This window comes from Pseudopipra pipra, chromosome 21 (assembly GCF_036250125.1).
Source record: "Pseudopipra pipra isolate bDixPip1 chromosome 21, bDixPip1.hap1, whole genome shotgun sequence".
Classification (NCBI taxonomy): Eukaryota; Metazoa; Chordata; class Aves; order Passeriformes; family Pipridae; genus Pseudopipra; species Pseudopipra pipra.
Genome location: NC_087569.1, coordinates 1,230,359 through 1,257,000, shown reverse-complemented (window position 1 = coordinate 1,257,000; position 26,642 = coordinate 1,230,359). Strand labels below are relative to the sequence as shown.

Below are 26,642 nucleotides of genomic sequence, written 5' to 3'. Positions count from 1 at the left end.
CCACCTGAAAGCAAAAGCAGGGCAAGATGGGAGAAAAACCGTACCGCCAAGTGAGCTGTGACTGCTCATCCCACCATGCCCCGAGGAGCAACTTCTTCCCCAGCAGGTCAGTTGAACCAGTGTAAAACCAGAGCAGAGGTGCAGTCCAGCTCCTCACTCAGGAATATTTTGTGAATGAATCATCCTTCATTTGTGTTGGCTGCATGGATCTGCCAAACAGGGCCGGCAGTTCCAGTGGGCAAGGAATCAAAGGGCAGACCCGGGGACGACTCCGGGAAAGGCTGAAGCAAATGCACAGTGCAGCAGCACATCTTAACCAGCAGAACAGCTCCAGGCACGCCTGGAAAACCCAGAGTAAGTGGAATTTAATTTCTGGCTTAATAATTCCTTTCTTTATACATGAATTTTGCTTAAGAGGACATCAAATCCCATTTTCATTTGGGATGGCTGCACTGAATCAGAGAGCTGAATGGCAACTGTGTAATGCAGCTCAACAAAAGAAAGGGGCTTAATTCTGCAGCCCAAGGCAAGAGCAGTCCCTACGTGGGTCAGTCCCAGTACAGGACTTCCCACTTTGCATTTTACCAAATCTCCTCACAACATACCAAACTAGAAGATTCCCCATATCCAATTTTTTTTGCTTTTCAACTCCATCTCCACAGAGTCTACATTACCCTTCATCTCTGGGATGAAACTCTGGGATAATGACAGGTTCCAATACCCACTGCTGGCTTTGAGGATGTCACACAAATATTTTCTCCTGTTCTGAGGTTCCCTGGTGAACCTTCATTATGCAGCTCAGAGCTGGATACTGCTGCACATCAGCAATTTTGCAAAGTAAAACAACAACCAATAAAGTGCCCAAGGCCAGGTTGGACGGGGCTTGGAGCAACCTAGTCTAGTGGAAGGTGTTCCTGTCCATGGCAGGGGGTGGAACTAGAGGATATTTAAGGTCCTTTCCAACCCACACCAGTCTGTGATTCTATGAAATTGGATCAGGCAACTTCAAGCACAGCACAACTCATCACCCACCCCAGTCTTGGGAGAGTTGGTTCTTATCGACCAGCTTTAATCCATTTCGAAAACGCAACCATTATTCAGAATTTTTTGTTGTTCCTTTCAAACAAAAAATTATAACAACAAACTTATTTGTCTAAAACCCCCAGAAATGGTGGAATTCTCTTCTAGTTTAAAATACAAATAAATCAGGTTACCTACATCAGCTTCCCAGAGACCTGGGAAGAAATGAAGTTGTATTCATGACTCGCCTCTGTAATGCCCTTCAAGGCTCCTTGATCACAGGTAATACAAACATTTATTGCCAAAAAACCAAAGCTGTAAACACATGAAAGCTTGCTGCTTTCAAGCAAGAAGCTGCCCCGACTGCTCACCGCTAAATCCCAATCAGGGATGGATTTTCCATGCTGGCAGCACTCAGAAACCCAGTGTTCATCTGAAATGTTGCTATCGTGAGGGAGGCAGATACCAGTCATTTTCTAGTGAAGATTTTCTTAACACTGAACAGGGAAGCTGAGATTAAAGGTTCGCTATTCCCTACTGAAAATTAATTTTCTACAGTTGTTAGAAAACTTGTTTCTCCAAGAAAATGACTCACTTGACTAGATAAACACTTCTATCTCCTCCAGGAAAGCATGTTTCCTTGAACCTTGTGACCTTACACATTATACAGTTTAGTATCATCACAGAACAGTATTTGGCTTTTCATGCAATTTTAGAAGGCAAAATCCCAACTACCCTTGGGAAAACATTTGAAATATTTTTTTTAATCTGCCTTAAAAAGAATTAACACATTTGTTTCCCACCCCCCAAACCTGCTACCATCTTGTTAATTACCAGGCATGCTTCATGAGTACTTTCAAGGGGGAAAACAAAAGAATTGGAAGGTAAAGGAATGAAGTGGTGCATAAAATGTCTCAATAAAAACAGAAGGGTTTTTTTAGTTTTAAACTAACTTGGATTTTAATGTGTATTTCACACCTCCAGTGTGGACACAGGTTATGCTGGTGGGACAGGCAGAGCTGCACATACTCCTGCAACAGCCAAAGCCAAAAGGACTGTCTGATGTGAACAAGGGAGCTCCCAAAGCCCTGGGCCCTCCGGGGAGGTTGGGGATGGCCACACACAGAGCATCTGCCCAGGCACCCCCTTCAGTGCTCCATCAGACAGTCAGTGTTTTTCCCAAACCTTAAACTGCTCCATCAGGGACTGGAGCTTCATCACACTAAACACTGGATCTGTGTGGGTTTGGGAGCACTGTGGAAATCCAAGCCCCAACTCTGGTTCCAGAAGCAGAGCTCTGCATGAGCTGGAGCTGAGCAGCAGCAAACTGGGTGCCTCTACTTCAATATTGGGATGATAGATCCATATCCAGCAGGGAGAGAAAAGTCCTTTAGAAAACACAATATTCAATTTCCTTTTCATCTCAGGGATGCAAGGTAGGCTTAGTACCTTAAAAACCTGGTGCTGCAATAATCTCTTCTGCTTTTTTTCTTCCTCTTTTTTTTTTTTTCTTCTTCTTTTTTTTTTTTTTAAATGAGGAAACACTGCTTTCATTCCCCTCTGAGAGGGCTGATCTGAGCGTACAGGCACTGACGACACCAGTGCTGCAAAGATTTTTTGAAGGAAGCCAAAACCAAAGTGCAAGAGATTAAAGAGACAACTCCCTCACAAGCCAAATGATTAAAGCCTTCGCTCTTTGGAACAAGAATTTCCTTGAAATAATAAAAAACAAAAGGAAGACTAACAGTGCTCCGGGTCTCCACCAGTTTACGCTGCTGCGTGCCAGGCTTTTTTTGGAGTTCTTCACTCCCATTGGACACCCCATGGAAATCACTTATGGATACAGCAGGATCTGAAGCAGGGCCACAGCTGTAATATATTCTTTGGCATTTCCTTCACATGCACAACATATTAATAGGAGTTTTCTTTGGGATCTGGATTATGCTGCAGAGAAGTAGAACTATCAACAGACTGGAAGAGCCAGGACCTAACCCTTGTCATTCAGAGAGAAAGTTCTTGTGGATTCAGGATTCTATACTCTACCTCCCTGCCCCAAGCTGAAAAAGAAAATCTTTTGTTTGAATATCTGAGCAAATTTCTAAGTGCCTATTTGCCAAAGGACAATTTTTTGCAGTCTATAAAGGTAAGATCAATATCATCCAAGTGCTCATCCTGCGAGCAGATCTGCTCTTTTGCTGCCAAACATGCAAGAAATGCAAAGCTGACATGCATTCCCCTGCAGGATTTCTTCATTACATTACCATCTGAATTCTTCTTCTTTGCAAAACTGCTATCTTCAGGAAAAATGTGTTTATTGTGAAAACACCTCACAAACAGGGACAGTTAAAGGGAGGAAAATAAAGAAAAAGAGGGTAACCTCTATATTGTAATAAAACCAGCTGAAAGTCCTCTCTTCTGCAAAAGAGCGTTGCCTGGTGAGAACAATTCTGTTCTGCTCTTGGTAACATTACTCTGTCTTTTTTAATACACTCTTCATCCATTAACTTTGACTCCCCATGTGTCTAATTCACAGCTACACACCAAACAAATTATCTGGGATTAAAAACATCTCACTCATTTCCTCTTTCCCCACCTTCACTATGTCTTACAAAATCATTTTGCCATGAGATGTCTCAAGGAATCACTAATTTCTTTGCAGGGGGCTGGTGGGAAGGCAGATTCTCTTTGTGTGACACAACAGCCCCCTGGCCAAGGTTTGCATTTGGAGGATTTGACTCAGTCCAGTGCCCCAGATAAGAGGCAGCCCCCCATCCTCTGCCTACGAGATCAACAGAGAGATGCTGCTGATTCCTGCACTGTGGTGCTTTTCCTCCTCCCCCATCAGCACGGCCTCCCACATCCAGCTAAGAAATGACTGTAGAAAAGTCCACTTAATCACCTCCAAGCTTCATTTACATTTCATATCCATATCTCATCTGCCTAGCTCCTCCCTCTTTACAGCAACTTCTCAACCCATGACCTTATTTTTTTTCCTCTGCAATCATCACTTCTGTTTTTAATTTACACTGTGTTCTCTCCTCAGGAATTCTGCTCAAGGGGGGCACATGCAGAGTGAATAGCACTGGTGCACCCTTGAGATGCAGGGCAATTCCTGAACCTCCTTGCTCCATTTTTTGTGGACCTCCCACCATCAGCCTGCAGCCTCTCCTGCCCAGCCACCACCTGTGCTCATGACCATTGAGGTGCCTGTTGAACACAAATGTATTTCTCCTCAACATGCCCACATGAACGTGCCAAAATTACATCATTGGCTTCCAGCAGCTACAGCTCAAACTCTTCCCTGGCTCCTCCAACTCTTTCACTTCATGATCATCAGTTTATGGGGCAGGGGTTTTTTTATTTGGTTTCCATCCAACCAGCATCACAGCTGCTTCCCTACATAAGGATGTGGGTTTTCTCTCCAGTAACCCCAGCACTGCTACAAAGGAGCAGATCTGTCCTGCTGCTTGGTGGCAGTCACAGCAGTACAGACCACAGCACACCACCCACACCAGCCAGGTCACTGCTGCTGCTGCACCCACTGCTCCTCCAAATCTGCAGAGCAGGGTCTGTGAACTTCCCTTAGACACTGAGGCAGGGGAGGTACCATGGGAATGGAGATGTTCTTTGAAATTCTACAGGGACAAATCAGAGAGAGGTGAGGACTGAAACCATCCCAGCTGAGCCATATCAGCCACACTGACACAATCTCTCTGCTTCGAGACTGACTCAACCCAGAGAAACCAACTCCATCACCTTTGCAAACTCACACAAATTTTAGTGGAACAGAAGCACAGACCGGAGACCCCAAAGCAAGCCCATCCCTTCACCCTGGCTCTTCATCAGCCATACAGTCCATGTATGACTGCAGTTTAGATGGGAACAAACTGAAGACCTCAGAGTAGGAAGCACAAGTGGCGGCAAGATTCACTCCTGGTTCTAGCACTTGCTCCCTACACAGCTTTAAAAAGTCATCTGAGCTCTCAAGACAAAGTGCAGAAGTGCAAACAGGGCCAGCAGATCCAGCAAGGAGCCTGCTGGTCTTTCCACAAGTGTTGAGGTCCTTTACTCAAAGGTTTTGACACCAACTGAGCATAAAACTAAAGAAGGGAGGGATTTCAAAACAAAACAGAACAGATTATGCCATTTCAGCTAAAATGATGTTACAGTTCCCTGAACTATATAAGATCTCTGAGTCTGAACAAGATAGCCTGAACTCCACAGAGAGTCTGGGCTTGTTCAGAATGTCTCCACTCTAATATGGAGCCAAACACAGCAACCTTCAGAGCAGCCCATCCCAAGGGAAGGAGAGCTGTGCACGGAATCACAATGCAGGACTTGCACATCGTGCCTGAAGAGCAGGGAAATGTAACAGCTTCCCCAGCTTGAACATAACTGACCCTGCAAAGAGAAAGGGAATGAATGACCTAACATTGCCTGCAAGGCGAGAAAGAGCCACTTCTGGGAGGTGAAGTTCTGGGTGGGCAGCTGCATTATGGAAAGCCAGCTGATGGAGGTATTTTCAGGTCTTTAGTTTTAATTTTGGACATGCCTTCGGTGGAAACAATCTTCTTTTAAGAGGATAACCTTCATGTGGCATATTTTCAGACCACTGAACCAGCCTGTCCAGATCCCCCTGCAGAGCCTTCCTGCCCTCTGGCAGATCAACACTCTCACCCACCTTGGTGTCATCTGCAAACTGACTGAAGGTGCCCTTGATCCCCTTGTCCACTGATGAGGATTGGCTCCAATCCTGAGCCCAGGGGAACACCACTTGTGATGTAACTTCACTCCCCACCATTCTCTGGGCCCAGCCACCAGCCTGTTTTTTACCCAGCAAACAGTGCACCCATCCAAGTCACGGAGAGACAGTTTCTTCAGGAGAAGGTTTACTAAAGTCCAGCTAGACTACATCCACAGCCTTCTCCTCACCCACCAAGAGGGTCGCCTTGTCACAGAAGACTCAGGTAGTCCAACAGGACTTGCCTTTCCTAAACCCCTGCTGGCTGGGCCTGATCCCCTGGTGGTTCTGTACGTGCCATGTGATGCAAATGATCACAATGATCTGCTCCATGACCTTGCCCAGCACTGAGGGCAGGCTGACAGGATCCTCCTCCTGACCCTTCATGGAGATGGGTCACACTGGCCAATTTCCAGTCACCTGGTGAGCCAGGACTGATGATAAAAGATGGAAAGTGGCTCAGTGAGCACTTCCATCAGTTCCCTCAGCACCCTTGGGTGGATCCCATCCAGTCCCATGGACTTGTGGTGCAGCAGGTCACTGATAAATTCCCTTTGGATTATGGGGCTTTATCCTGTTCCCTGTCTCTGTCTTCCAGCTCAGGGGGCTGGGTGCCCTGAGGACAACGGGTCCTGCTATTAAAGACTGAGGCAAAGAAGGCATTAAGTGCCTCAGCTTTTTCCTTGTCCTTTGTCCCTATGTTTCCCCTGCATCCAATAAAGGATGGCCCTCCTTTTGCTGCCAACATTTTTATAGAAACATTTCTTACTGTCTTTTATGGCAGTAGCCAGATTAAGTTCTAGTTGGGCTTTGGCCCTTCTAGTTTTCTCCCCGCATAACCTCACGACATCCTTGCAGCCTGCCTGAGTTGCCTGCCCCTTCTTCCAAAGGTCTAATGCAGAGCATTAGAGGAGATTTATGTTTACTGCTGAGTTAAAGGTCAGGAATGGAGGCTTCCTCCCTTCTCCATCTCTCCCCTCCTCTCTTCTGTGAAGAGACTAAGGCTGCATAATCTGCTGCGTTTGTTTTCATACAAGAGCTGCTTTTAAGCACTGCCCTGATGATCACACAAGGGTAAGCAGATGAAATCCAATAAGTGGCTCTACAGGACAAGACACATGACGAGACAGCCTGCCAGACTCCTGCTCTAATGTACACGCTGAAAAGAAGCTTATGCAGAGCCTGGGTAAAGAACGCTTTGTTAGGGAACACAGGCAGCTCACACTGCAGTGTCTGTTCTCCATTAGCCATCCATTTAAAAACACTTCTGATTATTTTCAAAGTACTTGCATTGCCCTTTCTCGAACTCAATATTTGCAGTTAATTGCATAACTAGTGCACTTGCCTGCCATTTAAAAGCACATTAAACCCAGTTTTTATTTAAAACAGCCATGTTTCCACTCAAGCACTGAAAATATCAGCAGATCCAGCAGATAGTGTTTCAAAGCAAGACACCTCTGCTTCTGAGAGTGTACACGTGCACTTCATTGTGCCCAAGTGACTGAAACTGGACAGAGGACATGGCCATACAGACCAGGACCTTCAGGGTTAAAAAAAGGGAACCAGCCATCATGTACTCTTCTGGAAAAATCTAATCTAAGAAATGCACTGCACAACAACAGTGGGCAAGGCACTATGCTCATCAGTCCCTATGCTCAGCTAAGCACCCTTTCACACCTTTTAGGGAAGGCTGTCTTCATCCTGGTCATTTATCCTGCTGGAGGCCAGAAAGCAACCACAGTGAAAAGCAGAGCATGAGAAAACAAATCCTTTTTTTTTATTTTTATGTGTCCATTTATATAAAACAACTTTCAAACCTATCAACAGGATTTATGGGGTTTATTCTTTTATGAGTGTTTAACGTGGACAGGGCATAAGCATGACTCTGACAGACACCACCCCCATTGTCTGGCACACACCTCTGTCACATTTAGGTGTGGGGCATTCACCACTCGGTGGCTTTGCTGAAGAGATGCCACCTCAAAGCCCTCGGCAGAGCCTGCTGCACTCGAGCCCTCTCCTCTCTCCAGCCTCATCTTCCAGAAGCTCCTCAGCATTCCGCACACACAGTCCTCCACCCCAGCAGCCCCTCCGTGCTGCAGGCTTCAAAAATCACAGCCAAACAAGTTTTATACAAGCATCACCTCAGCACTCATAAATCTCCCCCTGGAAACTTGACGGAAGCGCTGACTCTACTGGCTTGGTAGAGTGGTAAGTTTTGTATTTACTGGTGACCTGGTCTTTTTCTTTTTTAAATAAAAAGTGCCCAAAACGACTGGCTTTCAATTCAAGCTCACCCAGCCTGTCTAGAAGAACCAGAATTGCATCAAACCTCACAAATACATGAAGGGAGGACCAACATCTCTGTCAATGGGCATGGCTGCAACAATGGCCCTGCTGCCACCACCCCCACCACTCCTTTCTGGGAAGTTCTTTAGACACTTTATCATTTTAATTTGGAAATATTGGCACATCTAAATAAATACAACACAAATACGAAGACAAAGGACATTATGCTCCCCTGCAATATTAGTAGTCAGTACGTTGACTTTGCTTTCTTTAAGTACTCTTCAAAAAGTTCTAACAAAAGCAAGTAGAAGTGTTTAATTATGATACTGGATATTTTAATTCCTTTCAGAAAAAAAAATAGCCTAGAGAAAGTCCAAGTATTGCATTTCAAAAGGATGCACTCCCATGAAGTAATTAAGATTTAAACCATGACAAGCTGCAAATATCTCAGCTGCTCTCTCCAACTGCAAGCACCAGACAGGCGAAGGACCTAAGAACAATTTGGAAATTACTTGTGGGAATTAAGGGAGTTGCATAATCTGATTTAGTTGTTGCTTCTGTCAATAGAAAGATATGAAATGTCTTGAATTTTCATGAGAGTTTGAGAGTAAGTGGGAGGAAAAAAAAAGGAAAAATAATCAATAACCTAATCTATAATTTCATTGATGGTGAGGGCGACAGCTTGTGCAGGGCAGGGGAGGGTTTGTTGTCAGAATAATGATTTGCTCCTGAGACCCACTGCTATCTCAACCTAAGTATATAAAGCTCTCAGTCAATGCAAAGAGGCTACATGTGCCTTACCAGGGCTCAGGCTGGTCTCTAATGTCCTGAAAGGATAGATTTGCAATAAAAATATGGGAAAACATTTACAGACATTAAGTTTACAAGATGACTCTGATCCTGTGGATTAGTGTCGAGTCTGCAAGTGTGCTGAAGCCTGCCAGGGAGAATAAAGCACTGTACTGTCCTTACACTAAGAGCAATTTAATTTGTATGTCCAGATGTTCATTTGAAGATTTTTATCCATTTTGAAGTGTTGTAACTCCACTGCCTCGGAATAAAAACACAATTATGTGCAAGCCATTTACAAGATTCCTGTGGCAAATATTCCTAACCCTGCTGGGTTATTTTAGGGCAATGAAGCCATAGTTAATACAAGGCAGGAGGAATGTTTGACAAAACTATTGAAATAAATAAAAGGACTCGCTCAAAATGCATGTCAAACCATGTGAAAATGTGAAGGTTACTGAAGCCCAAGAGATCCCTCCATTTCTTGCCAGGCCCCAACTGTTGGGAAATGTTTCTAGCAGCAAACTGTCCCACTTTGCATTTCTAAGAGGCTGAATCCCAAGAATAATAATGCACAGAAGATTGCAGCCCTTGGCTTTCCAGCCAGACAGTAATTCAATGAACAATGTGGCCGGCCCATCAAAACATCCCTGCCAAGTTACACAAGTACCACTTGTAGGAAAAGCTTTCTACTAGAAAAAGAGACAGCAGAGGAGAATGTGCTGGCAGAGAGGGAGCTGATGGGAAGGGCTCTCTCCTAATCGGGTGTTAATCACAGCACCTCTCCCGCGGTGGCTGTGCTGCTGCTCGGAGGGGATGTGGAGCAGCGAGTGGTACCCGCTGCCTCTGCCCGGGATGGAGGGACCCCCTCCTGCAGCCAGGCCATGCTCCACCACAAACCCCCCCGAGAGGACACGGCCCTCCCCCACCATCCCCCACATGGGACGGTGGCCGGGTCCAAGGGGTTCCTCTGGGAGATCACTTTGTCTGAGCCAGGAGAGGCTCTAAGGCAGTCAAGCTTGGTCCTACATCACAGAGTGAAAACCACCCCAAACAGGCTGCAAATTATAGTCTTTTGCTGAAAGTAGAAGGGCTTTGAATAGGCAGGGCACTGATCCAAAGGGTGATAAGAAGGCTCTCAGGGCACATTTTGAAAGGAAACAAAGATATGTGTTTTCTATTTTAAGAGTCACCCGCCCCACCAAGTCAAGTCACTAAATGGTTTGGGCTGGGTTTTTTGAAGGCCTTCACCCACCTTTCCTAGATTCTTTCCTCATTTTTGGCTACACAAATGCAGCTCTTTGCAGAGCAAAATGCCTTTGTAATTCTGTAACATTGCCTCTCACTGTTCCAGAGCTCAGTTCCTAAATCACACCAGCAAGGGCTCCCCGCTGGGATCCAGAGTGCTGGGATCCAGAGTGCTGGGATGAGGATGGCTGCTATGCAACTCCTCCAAGGAGGAGATCCAGAACATCCACCCCATGCCAGGGGCTTACCAAGGCACGTGCCCAGAGGCTGGGACAAGGCCATCAGGCTGTGCCCATGGAGCTTCCCACTCTGATCCCAGCTCTGTGCTTGGTCCCGGGTCAGAGGGGGGAGCACAAACACAGCTGGGATCACCTGGAAGCTGCAGTTCTGGGAGGAGATGAGGCACTCACACACCACCTCGGGCTCGTAACACAGACCCACTGCCCGCAGTGGTCCCTTACAGCCTGTGGTGGGTTAGTGCCCACCCCTGGCTGCCCCATCCTGGCCAGGCTCCAGCTGCTGTATGAACTGGAAGATAAGCAAAATGGTTTGCAATCACTGATACCACCGTTCCCACAGCAAAGGACTGTAAAGCACAGTTTGCTTTCCCCTAGGAAGGACAACAGGGCCTCAGCTGATACTCATCTGGGTGTTGAAAATAACCCCAGAAACCCACAGCTAAAGGCACACAGGCTTGAGGCTGGGTCTGAGCTGGATCTCTGAAGCCTGTTCACCATTTGCTTCAGGATCACACCATTAGGTTTCACTACAAAGCTCCAAGGGTGTATATTAATCACCTTTGTCTCTGGTGCCCTTTGGCTAATGACACCTCATGCAATCAGGGCCTCAGGTTGTCCTCACCTCTGAAAAAGGTGCTTATCTTGAAAGATGGCTTGAAAATGTACCAAAAACACCAATTTCTAAACCATGTGGTCCCCAGGAGAAAGACAAAGCAAAAAGAAAGGAGTTGGAATTTAGGAGAGACCGAACATGGCGAAATGCAATAAATATATTGCACTTACTTGCTGTTCCACTTGATTTTTAGCTCACTTTGGCTGAGATGAAAAGAAAATGGCCTTGAGCTGGCTCTGCTGTGCTGGGCTAAATTACTGCACCAGAGCCACTGGAGAGTAGGACAGTCCTCAGCCCCTCTGCTCTTCCCCTCTGGAAATTCTGCTGAGCATGCAAAGGGGGTAGAAGCAAGGGAATTATTTGACCTTGCATTCAGAACCAAACACCCTCAGTGCAGCAGACATAACATTAATGTCACCTTGATACCAAGCAGTCAGTATTCTGAAGATTTGTAAATTAGAATCTCAACAAAAGGGAAATCGACACTTAGATGTCAAATAAGAGGGTTTTTTTCAGGGCAACTATTCTTTTGACATGATAAGGCCAATTCCCAAACAAAGGTGTTTGAAAAGAGTTTCCAGGAAATTCTCTTTCAGGAGCATCAGCCCCAAGCAGCAATGCTTCGGTTTCAGGATCAAATCTGCTTGGATCAAAACAATAAATTAACTCTTGTGTTATGTCCAGGATCTGAAACACAAAATACATCCCCAAATTAGCACAACCTCCTTTAAAAAAAAAAAAAAAAAACCAACAAAACCCAAAAAAAGACATAATTGTACCAACACAGAAACAAAAATAGCTTGGGAAACTGTCAAAGGAGCCATCTGGACACTCCCACCACAGCAGCAGAAGAATGCAGAAGGTGCTAAAAGGTGCACAACAACCTCCATCACTAATGCCCTTCTCCAAAGCACTCAAATACAGTGGGGTGAGAACAAACATCAGCACGTTTCTCACATGGCAAAGCAGAATCTCTGCAAGTCACACAACATCCACCTGAACCCATCTGCACCAGTGAGCCAGGGCACGTTGGTCAGCAGGAACAGGTACCACCAGCTGTGCTTCTGCCTCCCCACAGAGCTGGATGCTCCTTCCACCGAGGAGCATCAAACCACCCCAATGCACCACAGCTCCCTCTTCCCCCAGCAATGGGCTCTAAGACATTAAAATTAAACTCAACAGCTGCACTTTACAGCTGTTCCTTCCTGAAATACAGAGGTCTTTTTTTTTCCTCCCTCTTTAAAAGTGAGACTGTCGGATTTTCTTAATAAATATTCAGCATCCTCACCAGAATAAAACAGGAGTGAAAGCAAGAGCGCTTGCTTTTGGATCTGCTCCGTGCCTCTATTTTTCTATGTAACCTGTTCTAAAAGTATAATGATCAGTATTAAATCCAAGCTTGATGGCAAAGTACTAAAGCCCAGGACAACAGTTTCATTCCTGTGAGGATGAAGCATGAAAATTCAGTGACAAATCCATTTTTCTTATGCAGAGTTGTGGCTTCAGAGCATTTGTAAAGACAGAAGAGGCCAGCACTGGGAGGATAATAAAACTATTGGCTACACTTCTCAATCTCTTATAGGTAGCAGTTCATCCTCTTTCAAGGAAACAAAATCAAAAGATCCCCCAAAAGAGAAAAAATGGATGTAAATTTTCTGTAGAAACACACACAAAGTAACCAAGTAATCCACTGCAGTCTGCAATCATGTAAACATTAAATCACTACAGAAAGTGCCCTCTTGCATGGGAGTTTGGTGGATTCTCATCAAGCAGTGCCAGGAAAAATGGCTCAATTTATGGGTGATGTTATGGGAAAACAGGAGACACATCAGTCCAGAGACCACGACAAGGTTCCTCCAAGAAATAATAAAATTTCTTGTTGATATATAACAAGTATTACAGTTTCCTCCCTTCTTCTGCTTCCCCACAGTGACGTGGAACTGAAGATGCTCAATGTTCCCTCTTGAATACTGCACTGGGCTGTGCACCTCTGGTGAACTTGCAGCGTGTCAAAAGTATAAGTGAGTCTTCACAGCACATCAGCTCAATGGACCAAATAATTCAATGGCTCTTCTGCTCCTCTACAGAGGGTTTAACAAACCCAGAAAACACACCATGGGAAAGCAAACCCCCACACTTTCAAACCCTCCCTGTCAAAAAAACACATCCATTCTGTGAGTCCCCAGCTGACCCTCCCAAGCAATGCAGGTGCTTCTGACTCCTCTCTGTTGCACAAAATCATTTTAGGGAGCACAGTTTTTGAGCTGGGCAACCAAGGGCCTTGTATTGCACCTCGGGCCACCACAAGTGTCACTTGGACAGCCCTGCCCACGGTCCAAAGAGCATAACCCTCTCCTTGAGTGACAGGTGTGAGACATCAGGGCTATGCATCTCTTGGGTCACACGTCCAGTGCAAAAGGATGCTCACAAGGCTTTACAGAGGCACAAAGGATAGTCTAGGGCAGACTTAGCAGGTTAGAAAGTAATTTTTCAGCTCTCTTACAGCCTTACTGTAAGGTCTTATGGAAGTTGCCTCCTTCTCATTTCTGCAAGGGGGAAAACTGTACCACTTTGGCCACCTTGGACTACAAGAGGCTCTAAGTGTGGAGGGAAGGGACCATCCCTAATGGGAAGTTTATCGACAGTGCAACAACACAAACAACCCAGCGTGTGCCAGGTCTGCACTTGAGTGGAGCCTGGGTCCTCATTAGTGGACACATCTGAGAGCTCTGGCCTAACATCTTCCACCAAATCAAGCAGCAAATCAACAGCAATTAGAGCCATGCTACGGAGACAGGGGTTTAACGTGCTTTTCATTACCATTTATAGCTGTCTACAGACTGCAAAGCTGCACAGATCCCACTGTCTGAAAGAACAAAAGCCATCCATCCTGTTAGAAATTTCTGATTATTCATTAATGGATAATAACAAAAACATTTAGTGTGAGGAGGAGGAGGGAGTACCCCTAAATCCTACACAGCCTGAGCCCCACTGGCATTAATGGAAAACCACTGAATATCATTCAAGGTCAGGAGCTATCTGGAAAAAAATAACCCCAAGAGAGTCTGGAGAGCATTTTTTTCCCCCTTCTCTTTTCAAGACTTGTGTTGTGCATAGAAAAGCAACCTTTGTGCAAACCACAATGAATGTTTGTCCAGCCTGAAACACATCCCACATCCAGGAGCAGCAGCACACATGCTGCAAGTCTGGCATCAGAAGTGAAGCAGAAAGCTGAGGGCAGGAGCCAGCACAAGTGCACATCACTCCTTCCTCACAGACCAAGAAGAGGTTAGGTCTGTTCCTTCACCTATTCTGAAACACTCTGCTATTCTCTACTTCAGACATCCAAACATGCAGCTTAACATTTAGAGGAAGATCCTATTACAGGATAAGAAGGAAGGAAGATTGTCTACATATGAATTTACTCTGTAGAGCTGTTTATAAATAATTCCATATGTGGATACTGCTCATTGCAGAGTAAAACCAGCTCGTTCTGGTTTAGTTAAACCCATCTTGGAGTTGCAAGACCCAAATCTCTTTTTTGCATTCATTTTATACTGACATCACTTCGACGACTGCAGAGTGACTACTTAAACCAACCCCAGCTGCACTGGCCTGTCTCTGGGTATGCCAGAGCAGGCCCCAGTGCAGGTTGGCCTCCCCAGCACAAGCTGCTCCACTTAAATCACTTCTGCTTTTAGCCTGATAGAAATAATCCCCCAGCAGAGCTGACTTCACCCCTCGGTCACCCCAGCATGAGGCTGTGCTGATTCCAGCAGAGTCACTCCACATTTAACATCACAGCACTGTGAGGGATCCTGCCTGGGAGGGGGGAGCAGCCACGTCAGTCCCATCCATGGGAGAGCCAGGAGAGCCCCCGGAGCTCCGGGACAGCCCAGCCGAGGGGACAGCAGCCGCCCCTGCCACGCAGGTGTACTTGTGCAGCTCCCTTAATCCCTGCTGCAGTGAGATCACAGCTAAGACTGGTGAAACAAGGACATCTTAAAGACATATAAGGCACCTCTGCAGCCTGTCTTAGGATCTTAATCAGCACACTGAGATCAGGAGACTCTATTTAAGAGTTCCTGCCTTACACTGAAACATCTGCTCCGCCCTGGAGGGGCAGCAAAGGCACCCCAATCCCTCCTGGCAGAAAGTTCTATTTACTTCATGAATTTTTGAAGCTGCCTCATGAATTAATGCATTAAAATAACTTTCATAGAGTCCTCATTTACAAATGCTCCCTGGAAATATTGGTAGCATTTAAAATATACACCTAAAAATAAAACAAGTGAACATTTAAAACTCTCATTTGGCAACAGCCTGGAGGAGGAAGCCCATGTTCACAGTGGGGCTCAGCACAGTAAGAAATAGTGTGAGGGGCTGAACAGGGACCCCAAAAGAGATGCTCACAGAGGGGGAGATCATGGGAGATGAACTCCACAGACCCCAGCTCTCCCTCAGGTGGTACTGCCCAAAAAGACAAGTACCATCCTCATCCTCATCTCATCCCTGTGGATCCTCACCTCCCTCTGGTAAGGGTCTGGAGATGTGCTGGCAAGTGCTGCACCTTAGACCCAGGGACCACTAATAGAAACTTTTCTTCTGGCCAGTGGTAGCACTTGTCTGATAAGAAAAACCCTTTCTTGGTCACCCAACCTTCTGTGAGACACTTGAAAACCACCAGAAGGTCATCTCAGTCCCTCCTGCCTCAGGAGCAGACAAAGCACAAGACCACCAAGCTCTCCACATGTCTGGTCTTTCAGACAAGATCTCAGTACAAAGTTCAGCCAGGTCTGCACAGGTTGAAACATTTGACCAGCTTCCTAAAAGCACCTCTTGCTCAAGGCAAAGCAAAGTTCCTGTGCATTGGTCCTTCCTGGCTGGCTCACCCCACAACCAGCTCCCATAGCTGAGGTGAAGCCCTGGGTGCTTCAGTGTGTAAGGCACTCTGAGATCCCTGGGGATGAAAGGAGCTATATAAATGTAAATCATTCTCATTAATGTAAATTGTGGGACAATGAGATGTTTACAGTGAACAGTCCTAGGGCTGAGCTTCAGAGTGGGTATGTTTCTGTATAATTTCACCAGTGAAGAACACAGCCCTCAGTGCCTGGTAGCAGGACAGCAGAAAAACCTCCGTGGAGGATCCTGTTGGGAACTGTCACACACAGTGACCAGGTCAGGCTCCGAGGGGAGCACTGTGGCCACAGAACATTCATCTCCTCCCTTGTGTGCTCCTGAAAGACTTTTCAAAACCTGAAGTCCTCACCTTGCACAATTGTCCACAGCTGATTCGGAGTTTCTCTGTAACTGCAGGAGGTCAATTAGCACTTTTTAAGACCAATTCTAAAAACCAGGTGACTCCAGTTCAAACAACTTGGTTGCTAAAGAAGGGAGAACTCACAGAGACTGAAATGTGCAGCTACAACTATGATGCTCACCCTGACTCAGACCCTAGCCAGTATCCACAATATCTTCTAGGAATTATTCTACTGCTTTGGGGTAAACTTTGAACCAGGCCCTTCTATGCATCCATCTCCCAGCCTCTTCATGTTAAGGGACAACTCCCATGCTGTGCTCATCCCAAGAGAACACAGTCTTTCCTCCTAGAAAGCCATTGGTACCCATGGACCAAACCAGAGCATCAACAATTAGAAGAGCCAACTTAAGGCACAGCTTATTGTCTTCACTGGACACAGGGAATGTGACCTGAAGGTCCAACTGAACCTTTGCTCAGGTCAAAAAGGGTGAAAATCTGCAAGCCATGATGAAACTGGAGGAGCAGGGCTGTCCTTTGGTCCTGCAGACTGGAGGATGCAAGTCTGCACTTAAAGGGAGGGAACTATTCCCCAGCAGATGTGGCCGGCTGCCTGCACAAATCCTAGGGCACAACCTGAACTTGTGCAGAGTTTAGAACCAGACTCTGGCTGCCAGATCATGTGTAGAGCTGTATTTACCTCGGTGTGTGCTAATGCCAGGCCAGGTTCAGTGCCAGAGCTGTCCTGGGATGAGCTCTGAGGACAGCTCTGAGTCTGTGCTAACCCTGGCAGTCCGCAGGAGCAGAGACACACACACACATGCACAGAGGTGCACACAGAACACACACACAAAGCACCTGCATGGACTGAACAACAGCTCCAGCTTAATCCCAAACTGAGAAGCGAGTGCAAATCATCAAATTTAAATTTCAGCCTCTTTCTTTTCTGTGTTTTTGTTTCAGTATTTAGAGCTCCAACTAACAAAGCAACAGACACAATGCCACCTCCTCGTGAAACACATACTCAGCTCCCTCCATCTGCTCCTTCCCCAAGCCCCTTGTATTCTGCAAAGCAGATTGTGCTGTGAAATATTAATACTCGGTTGGTTATTCCCAACCCTGAATCTCAAGGCTTGTTCCCAGCTTCTCTCCCCCTTGCATCTTTTCCAGGGATCATGGCACTCAGTGGGTTATGTTACTGCACACTGTACCACGTCTGAGGGGAGCTTTCATAAAAGGGTGGAAGCGGTCCAGAAGCAGCTTCTAGGGAGCCTTCCATCTGCAGCAGCATTTTATTTAGACAGCAGAGGGGAAATTAGATCCCTATGTTGCTGATTGGCTTTGGGAGTTGAATCTTCATTTCTGTAGGAGGAGTTCATTTACACCACTGTAACGAACCCAGTGCCAAAGGTCCCACCGGGACGATCGGCGCTCGGGGGAACGTGGGGAACAATGACTGTTCAGTTCGAGGGCAGCGTGGAGCTGCCTTTAATTCCCACCCTGCTTTCGCTCTAAATTTCTTTGAATTTGACTTTTTCTATTTAATCTGGATTTCTGCTCCATCTGGCTTCTGAGTAACGATGCCAATTTATTCCATGTGCTTGCTGAAGAAGCTTTTCCTCAGCAGGGGGGAGCAGTTAGGACAGAGCTTCAACAAGTCTGTTTCAGTCCAGCTCTGAACCTCCCTTCTCCAAATGTTCTAAAAAACACATCTGCAAGCAGGAATTTCTGTAATTGCAGTTAATTCAGGTAACAGAATAGTGAACAGAGAAGGTATCCCATTGGAAATAGCCTGAACCAGGTCTGACCCACTGCAAATCAGCTTTGGCATCAGTGGTTGCTAGACTGAGGTGCAAGGCTGATACACAGCCTGGCAGTGGGGACAGCTTGCTCTTCTCCAAGACTCTTGACTCAAGGGCAAAAGGATATTTCTTCTTCTGAGCCCCTACCTGGAGCAGATAGATGGCTATCCAAGCCCCAACCCACTATATTTTTTAAGACCAGATCTAGACAGAGCTGAAAAGATGACTTCTCAGTGCCATTTTCATGTTTCTTTGGATCAGGTGCTAAATTAGCAACAGGCTTGCTCTTCTTCCAGGAAAAGAACATTTTGGCTACCAAGCCCTTAATCAAACTTCACATCAGACAGTTATGCTTCATCTGTCTCCTGCTCAGTTGGGTAAGACAGGTGGCATCTAAAAGGCAACCCCCACATGAAAATAAACTTTTCCCTTCTTAGACTGTTGAGCAAAGGAGCAGCAAACAACAAGTATGATGGGCACAGCTACAGAGAGCCCCCCATTCCCATCCTCCCTGGAGACAAGGAGCCCAGAGGCAGAGCTGGAGAGGCTGCCTGGAGAGATGACAGGTCCGTGCCACACAGCAAGGCATCCTGCAGCCTGGGCAGGCTCCCAGATTAAACACATGCTCTGAAACCAGAGGTGAGAGCACAGCTCAGCCTGGGACCTGCACAGCAACGGGGGTCACAGTGGCACCCCGGTGGAGCCAGCACCCACATCCCCGGCAGGATGATGCCCATGGGAGCTCCTCTGCCATCACTCCTATTGACCAACCTAAGCACAGGCACGTGGCAAACCCACTTCTGGACTGCAGCAGAGTCCCAGTTATGGATGTTTATGTTTTTGCAGCACCGTAAGTCACCTTGGATGTCTGACATTGAGCAAGATAATTTAGCAGGGTTTTCAAATGGCTCAGATTCTTCACCACTGAGGTGTAATGGCCTGAGACCCTCACAGCTATATTTTTTCCTATTCACTTAAGGTCAGAGAGGGCTTAACCTTATTATTTCAGAAGGTTCAAAGCTTTGACAATTATAAACAGGAGAGTAAAAACAAGAGCTAAATTTGTGTAATACATTACTTATCATTTCCCAGCCTCTGAATCCAAGCCAGAAAGGTGAGGATGGCTCTGACAACTACTTTCTTATTTAGGGTCTGGCTTGAATGAGACCTACAGAGCTAACAGTAGGAACAGTTAATACCAAAGTCTGCTTCATGATGTGGATCAAGCAGGTTTGCTCCTACCACACTTCCAGATTTCACAAACACTCTTCCCAGGCAAGACAAACTCGACATAATATGGGGACAAGTGTGCAAATATGCCAATAATAGAGGAGCAAACACAAGATTAGATCCTGCTGGTACATTCTCAGTGACCCTGTCCCAAGGGTCCTGCACCTCCTGCCAACAAGTCTTTACTGCTTTTGCTGCTGGACTCCCCTTGCTGGTCACCACAGACCACACATTCCACAACAGACACTTTCCACTGCAGCCTCTCCAGGTATTTCCTTGCACAGAGAATTCTTAGTCACTGGCAAAACTTGTACTGAAATTAAAACTCTGAATAGGCAGTTGCATGCCCCTCCTGAGCCTCCTTGTGCTTGTGACCAGCCAGCATCCCTCTCCAGGAAAAGGGGTCCTGCACAGCCCCTCACTTGCAGAGGTAGAAACAGTGCAGAAATCCTCTATCTAAAACAATCAGTGATAAATGCATTTAGACTGGACCATGCCCAGCTTGTATGAAGGTAAACACGAAGAAAATTGCTCTGTTTGATCTACATGATGAGGATTTGTAAGTCAGGCAATGATGATTCCAAACCTCGAGCTGCAGGGAGGCACCACTCAGGCAAAGCAGCCCTCGGCTGCATCACCACTCCTGGCACAACTTCATGAGCTTCCTCGGCACTAAAGAGAGAAGCAGAACAAATCCCTTCTTAAATGCAATCCTGCAACCCATTTCAATACATAGTGCTGGAAGATGAAGCTTCCACCGAGCGGGTCAGGGCTGAAATATTGTTTATTGTACCTGAAAATTAATTTCATACCTTTTGGGGCATCACCAGATTGTTCAATCACTGACTGTGCACACAAGCCCACAAGTTTAGTGGCCAATTTTCTTCAGGCGTGCACTAAAGTGCACCCACGTAGTTATGATCAAATTCAACCCATGGTGTTCAAACATTATGGTACATAACTCAACAGGAATGTCAGACCTGCGACCGTTAAAGCAAAATATTTACTGTGTACCACCACAGATTTACACAGCGCAACACTGCAACCCTTTGTAGACACACAACAGGCCAGAAAGCAAGAAGAATTAATTTTTCATACATTAGAGGAGAAGCTGGTGTGGAAGAGATACCAGAGTGTACATCTGCTGTTCACCAAATCCAGCAGCATCTGAATTTGGATGTAGTATTCGAGGACATCCTGACCAGACGGCTCCAGATGACCCAGGAATGCTGTACACCAGAGCCATCATACACACTTGGTCAAAGCCTCCCATAATTATTTGTCAGGAACAGACTTGGACTGTCTCCAGTGGTTATAGTGGCAGGTAACCAGGAGGTCACAGTGACTCTACTGGGGTGCAAAGGAAGAGAGGAGGTTTGACACCCATAAATCTGTGGCAAACTTACTGACTCCCCACTGTTTCTTCTGGGCAAATGTTTAAAAGCAGGTGCAAAACTGAGTTTTAAAAATAAATATCAACTATCAAAGGTCACAGACCACAAATTTACCCTGTTTTTTTTAAGGTAAGTATAAACACTAAGAGTATTTATTTAGGCTTGCTTGCTCACGTCCATCATGAGAAACATTAGGATGTGAGAAATACCAGTGCTGAGGAAAGATGTATCCATGTTTTCTGGGACAACAGACCTGCTCCTTTTCTGCCAAGAACTTCTACAAATCCAGTGAGTCAAGGCACTGACACCCTTAGGAGAAAGCCATCACCCCCAGACACAACCTTGCCTCAATGCTACTCCTCAAACCACCCCAGCACTGCCAAGAGGAGGCTAAACTTCCACAGGTTGAGGACTTCTAATCCAACAGTCTACCAGGAATGAAGGCACTCTGTGGCTTGAGCAGGCTGATGTACAAGCCTTTGGTGGCAATGGCTTTGGGTCACTGCCACCCACAACAGTGAGAGCACACATAAATAACACCTGCACAAATGTGTATTTATACAGAGCAAAGTAATAGCTCCATCAGACCCTTACATTCTATCAGCCAAATAATATGAGTTTTCAAAAACATTTACTACTTTAACAGGCATTTTAACAGCTCCCATAACTCAGGTGCATCTTTGCTGTAAATCACTCAACAGTTGAATACTCCACTCTGAGATTTAACCCCCTTCAGCATTTTAGAAAGGAAGAAACAACCTTCCTAAGGTTGTTTAGGAAGGCAAATAACTTCGCCAGGAGCCTGCATTGGGAGAAAAATCAGCAAGGCAGAGGCCAGTTAAACTCAACATGTGACCTGCCTTGGTTGAGCACAGAGCTCAGTCTGGACAGGAGCTGGTCCTATATCACAGAGGACAGTCCTGCCATAAACCCCAGCTGAGCACCCAGCAACATCCAGCCCTGCAGGAATAACTGAAGGCAGCAGAGAAAACACAGCTCACGTTTTTCTGCGAGGCTGCCCCCACTGCAGCCCCTGTACCCTTCAGTGCTGATAACTGGGGTCTTTCTACCTCTGGACTTGCACTGAACAAAAGGAGCTGGCAAGTCACACGGACCTGAGCCCATCCCACGCCGTAACCAAGGACAGCAGATTCTGACCGAGCAGCTCTACAAAGTCCTTCCCTGCTTCCAATCGGGATCAGGGCATTTAACGTCAATTTGGCACTTGCTGAGGGAGCAGGAACCCACACACCCTCCATAGCAAAGAGAAATCATCACCTCCCAGCTCGGCAAAGACACAGACCAGCAGAGGGGAGACAAAGGAAGCTGCAGATGGGAGAACACAGACCCAGTGGTGAACAGGGGTGTCCATACAGATTGGAAAAGGCAGGCGTGAGGCACTACATTTGGAGCATGCAAGCCTCCACTTCCCCTCACCTCCCTCAGAAGTGGAGGGTTAGACCCTGACAGTCCCCATCCTGTCTCCTGCCCCGTTCTTGCGTTTTCTCACATATTTCGAAGCGCACAGGCAGAGGCAGGAGAGGCAGTTCAGTGTGGATGCAGGTGGAAAGGAGGCCTGCAACAAACCAGTGTTTAAGAAACACTGTCTCAAATCAGAAATTTCACTCTATTTCACTCTGGCTTTATGATCTACTCTGATGAGCTCTTTAAAAAAAAAAAAACACACACACTCTTGCTATATACATATATCTCCATCCAGATGAATGCTTTTGTTCACTTAGCAGAAGTTTTTCTTGGCTGTAAAAGAGGGCAGGCTGGGGAGACTAAATGAGAGTGGGGAAGAGCCGAGGCAGCTGGATCCCAGTCATGTGGAGCCTGGACAGGCTCCGTCAAAAACAAGGACCAAGCCAGAGACAACCCAGCACGACTGACTTCATGCAGAGCCCTACAGGGACAACCACAACGACATAGTGAGTGTACCACATTGGCCAAATTTCCCTAAATAAATGCTTGATGAAGTTCCTGCAGGCTTTGAGTAAAGATTTATTCTTTCCCCGCCAAAGCATGTAATGCCTGAGAGACAGAGATCTCAGCTGGCTCATTCGTTCATAGATTGTACCCACAAAAATTTCCCCTGCTCTTCATAATCACACAGAGTTGAATTCCCTGGGCTGGGACTTCTTGCTGGGTCTGCTCCACGACCCTGGATGGCAGAGCAGGCACGAGCCTGGCAGTGAGGTGGGGATGAACACGCTGTGCCTGGCACTGCACCTGAGACACACTGGGACTGTCCAATCTGCCACCCTCCATGTCATCTTCTGTGATGGCTTCAGTTCACCACATGCCAAAATCATACAGCCAGCTCCATGCTTGCTTAATAATAAACACCTCTAAAGCTGCTGACAAATTCTCCTTGCAAACCTTTCCTCTAGGCAACTTCTGCCCCCAATTCTCCCCGCATATCTGAATATAACGTGGGCAGGGCAGTGGCTCACCTTTCAGGCTGGAGAGAATCCCTCAGCTTGACCCCAAACCCCCCAAAATTACTGATTTACCCCCAGTAAGTCAGATCATCACATCCCGGTGAACCATGAAGGAAAACAACAGAAAAACAAGCAAGAGAATCTGCTGGAGATAACAAGACCCTGCAAAAAATCTTCCTGTCATGGTTTGAGACAGCCCCAAAATCCAATCCCCTTGCTCCATCCCCCCTCCCACATCTCAACCTAATGTGAGATGGGTTTTTCCAGACAAAACACACCAGACTCAAAGTGGGGGAAAGGGAATATATTACAATGACTGTACAAATAAATATAACATCACATTATACACATGATCACAACTATCTCTACCATGACATATGTATTTACAATGATCAGATCTCTTCTCCCCTTCAAATAAAAGTCCAGGAGGGAAAGAAGGACAGATCCCTTCCAGTCTTTAAGCAGCAGCATCTTCTAAGGCAGCAGGTTCTGTCTGTCTTCTCCACATGCAGCAGCTGATATCTGGCTTTCTGCCAGCACTCAACGAGGGAGATATCCAAGCTCCCTCGGCCCCCTTGACACAGGCAAAGGGGTCTTCCGTGGGCTTCGTAACCCCAGACAAGGTCGTTTCACCACGTCATATCACGAAGACACAGGGGGGAAAAAAACCCTAACCCTAACCCATCTCACATTAGGTTGAGATGTGGGAGGGGGGATGGAGCGAGGGGATTGGATTTTGGGGCTGTCTCAAACCATGACACTTCCCCAGCAGGCTTTTTCAAGCAAAGGAAGGAGGTGAAATGCTGAAGGGTGGAAGAAGGTTGAGACATTTCAAATGACTGCTCCCTGCTGCGTTCAGCAGCTTTTCTTGATGGAGTCACTAATCACTGTAGTTTACCGAATGACCTTGTTGTGGCCATCTCATCTTCAGGGGACCACAAGCTGCAACAATCCCTGGTGCAGGGAAATGATGCCTTTTGGGCTGTGCTAACTCACAGCCATCGAGTGCTGACTGCAGCCTGTCACGACAGGGCAGAGGAACAGCCCACTTCACTGTAAAATGCCTCCACAGGGGCATTCATCATGTCCAACACACAGCCAGCTTTGTACTCCAGGCAGAGATGGAGAGATTAGGGCAGAAATTCTCCTGCACATACATTTAAAATACCGTCTGCCACAAGCTGGAAAAATGCTATAGAAAAATTAAATATTTACTTCTTCTGTTTGTTAGTATCTTTCATTAGTTACTCAGCTGTAACAGTCATTAAAATGCTGAAAGGGAACGTCATGTAAATTCATCACTAGCCTGGGAATATTCCTGCATTTGTGAGCAGGCTGCACGCTGCAGCAGAGCTCGGAGACTCCATTTCCCTACAGGAAAGGCCAAACGTCTGGTTCACTCACAATTTACAAATGATTATTTTTCTAATTAATCATTCATCAAAAAACACAAATAGCAACAGGGCATGAAAGGCAGTGCTGGTGTTAACAGAAGGCAGAGTCAATCCATCACAGTCTCACCCTCAGCTGCTCACAGGGGAGACCCTCCAATGCTGTAACTCCAGTGACTGCAGGGAAGGAGCTGGGGAAATACCCTCTGTTCTCCCCAGCTGCCCTAAGGAAAGGGATGATGTATGCTTCTGTTATGCCAAACCTCATCTGTGTAAATTGGAGTTGCAACAGATCCGTGAAACATATTGGGAGCTGCACATGATGACGGTTTGAACAGGCAGGTTGGGATCGTGGGATGAGGAAAGGAAGGGCCAACAGAGCAGTGTGGGAGGAGAGAAAACTTGGACAACACAATGCACCAGAGCTGGCAGTGACCCATGACAATAACCCTGAAGGAAAGAGGTCATAAGAAAGACATCAGAACAATGAACAGGGACTTGCTAAATACCTTCCCTGGCTCTCTGTAGTAGTGACTTGGCTGCAACTAATCCAGCACCTCCTGGGCCCCCCTGGATACAGAGGAGATTGGTCCTCTCAGCTCTTGTGCTCCCAGACCACAGAACTATGACTGTTAGTGCCAGCACACTGACCCCTCTGTTGCCTTAGTTTGGATTAAGGATCTTTGGAACCACAAGCAAATCCTCTCACTATCCAATGCCTGTGGATATCACCTCTCCCAGTGTTCAGTTTGGCCCTGCAGCCCTCTGTGCTGCTCACTCACAGGACAAGATAACATATCCACACACCTGGAGTCTGAAGGTAAACTGTAAATGCACATGATTTTCACCAATTCTCTATTCTCACCATGATTAATCCAGGTTAGATATCTCCTGTACTCCAAGGACAGATGTTTGAAAGGTGTAACAGTTTCCAGCACCCCAGACCTCGCCTTGCTTTGGCTCTGCTGTATCAGGCTGCTGGCCAACCCCTTGCCAAGCCAACGACTCTTCAAAAAGCAGTATGAACTGGTAAAAGCAGGCAGCAGCATGATATTTCAGCCTTGCTATAGTCTCCTGCTGGCTTTTATTACACTTCACAGAGCTAGGCTTGAACCATATAATCACATTTCAAAGAGGCTGGGGTATTGTTGGCAGTCTGCTTCATTCTTGACCACTGAGATTGTGAGATCTGTCCCTGCTGCTCAGAGAAAGAGAAGATTTCCTCCTTCCAGCAATTAATTAAACAAACTCAAACCCTACAACACAACAACAAAGGACATCCAAGATAATCAGGACTTTTGCAGGACTGGCTTTTACCAAAGCTCTGCCAGTGCAGCCTCTCCACATGTTGCACAGGGAATGCAAAACTAGGCAAAACCAGGGAATTGTTCTGGAGAGCAGAATACTCCATACATCCCAACATATACCATACCCCAGTATCCTCATATGAAACAGTGATCTGTTCTGTGAGAAAGAGTCTTGAAGACAGACATAATGAGGCAATTTAAGAAGAGCCTGCGACCAGTCTCCTGGAGGTTTAGAGGATCTGTCCTGAATGGAGTTAGCAGGTTCAGACCAAAGTGGGTTCTCAAAACTGCATGGCCGAACCTTGGACTGTTGTTCTTTACCTAATTTTAACACACTTGAGAAATTTGCACCAACTCGCTGGACACAACAGGAGTGGGCAGGAGGGATGGTCACCACCCCAATGAGCAGCTTCACAGCCAGAACTTGGGAAGCCTTGGATCAAAAACTTGCCACATTCCAAGGTTTTGAGCAGGCCACTGGTCCCTCCATGTTTCAGATCCTCTTGTACAGTACTGAGGATGTTACGTGTTGAAGACACTGGGACAGGAAGATCTTGCAAGAATGAAGGCTCACATAAGCTGCTCAGAGAGCCAGGAAAGGATTTCCTTAGGAGACAAAATAGGAAATTCTGAGCCTATCAACAACACACACATCACAACACTCAGCAACCTCCCAAGACAGTGTTTTGCTTAATGGCGTGAACTTAGCAAAGCAGGAGTAGTGACAGTGACTGAAGGGAGAACGGAGCCATGGCACACGCCAGATTGCTCCCATGGCACTTCTGCAAGGGCCCAAATCCAAACAGCAGCAGAACCAGCCTTGCAAGTTACTGATGGCACAGGAGGAGCTGCAAGAAACACAAATTCAAACACAG

General features: G+C 46.4%; 1 protein-coding gene and 1 long non-coding RNA gene across 8 annotated transcripts in view; both read right to left on the bottom strand.

The window, feature by feature from the left end:
* Nucleotides 1–26,642, bottom strand: part of AUTS2 (activator of transcription and developmental regulator AUTS2) — a 1,122,443-nt gene that overhangs the window by 1,041,930 nt on the left and 53,871 nt on the right. The gene's annotated exons all lie outside the window — the stretch shown is intronic.
* Nucleotides 1–26,642, bottom strand: part of LOC135425384 (uncharacterized) — a 39,609-nt gene that overhangs the window by 3,742 nt on the left and 9,225 nt on the right. The window contains exon 2 of the long non-coding RNA XR_010435584.1: nt 19,818–19,903. This is a non-coding gene — a long non-coding RNA (uncharacterized LOC135425384). The remainder of the gene's footprint in view (nt 1–19,817; nt 19,904–26,642) is intronic.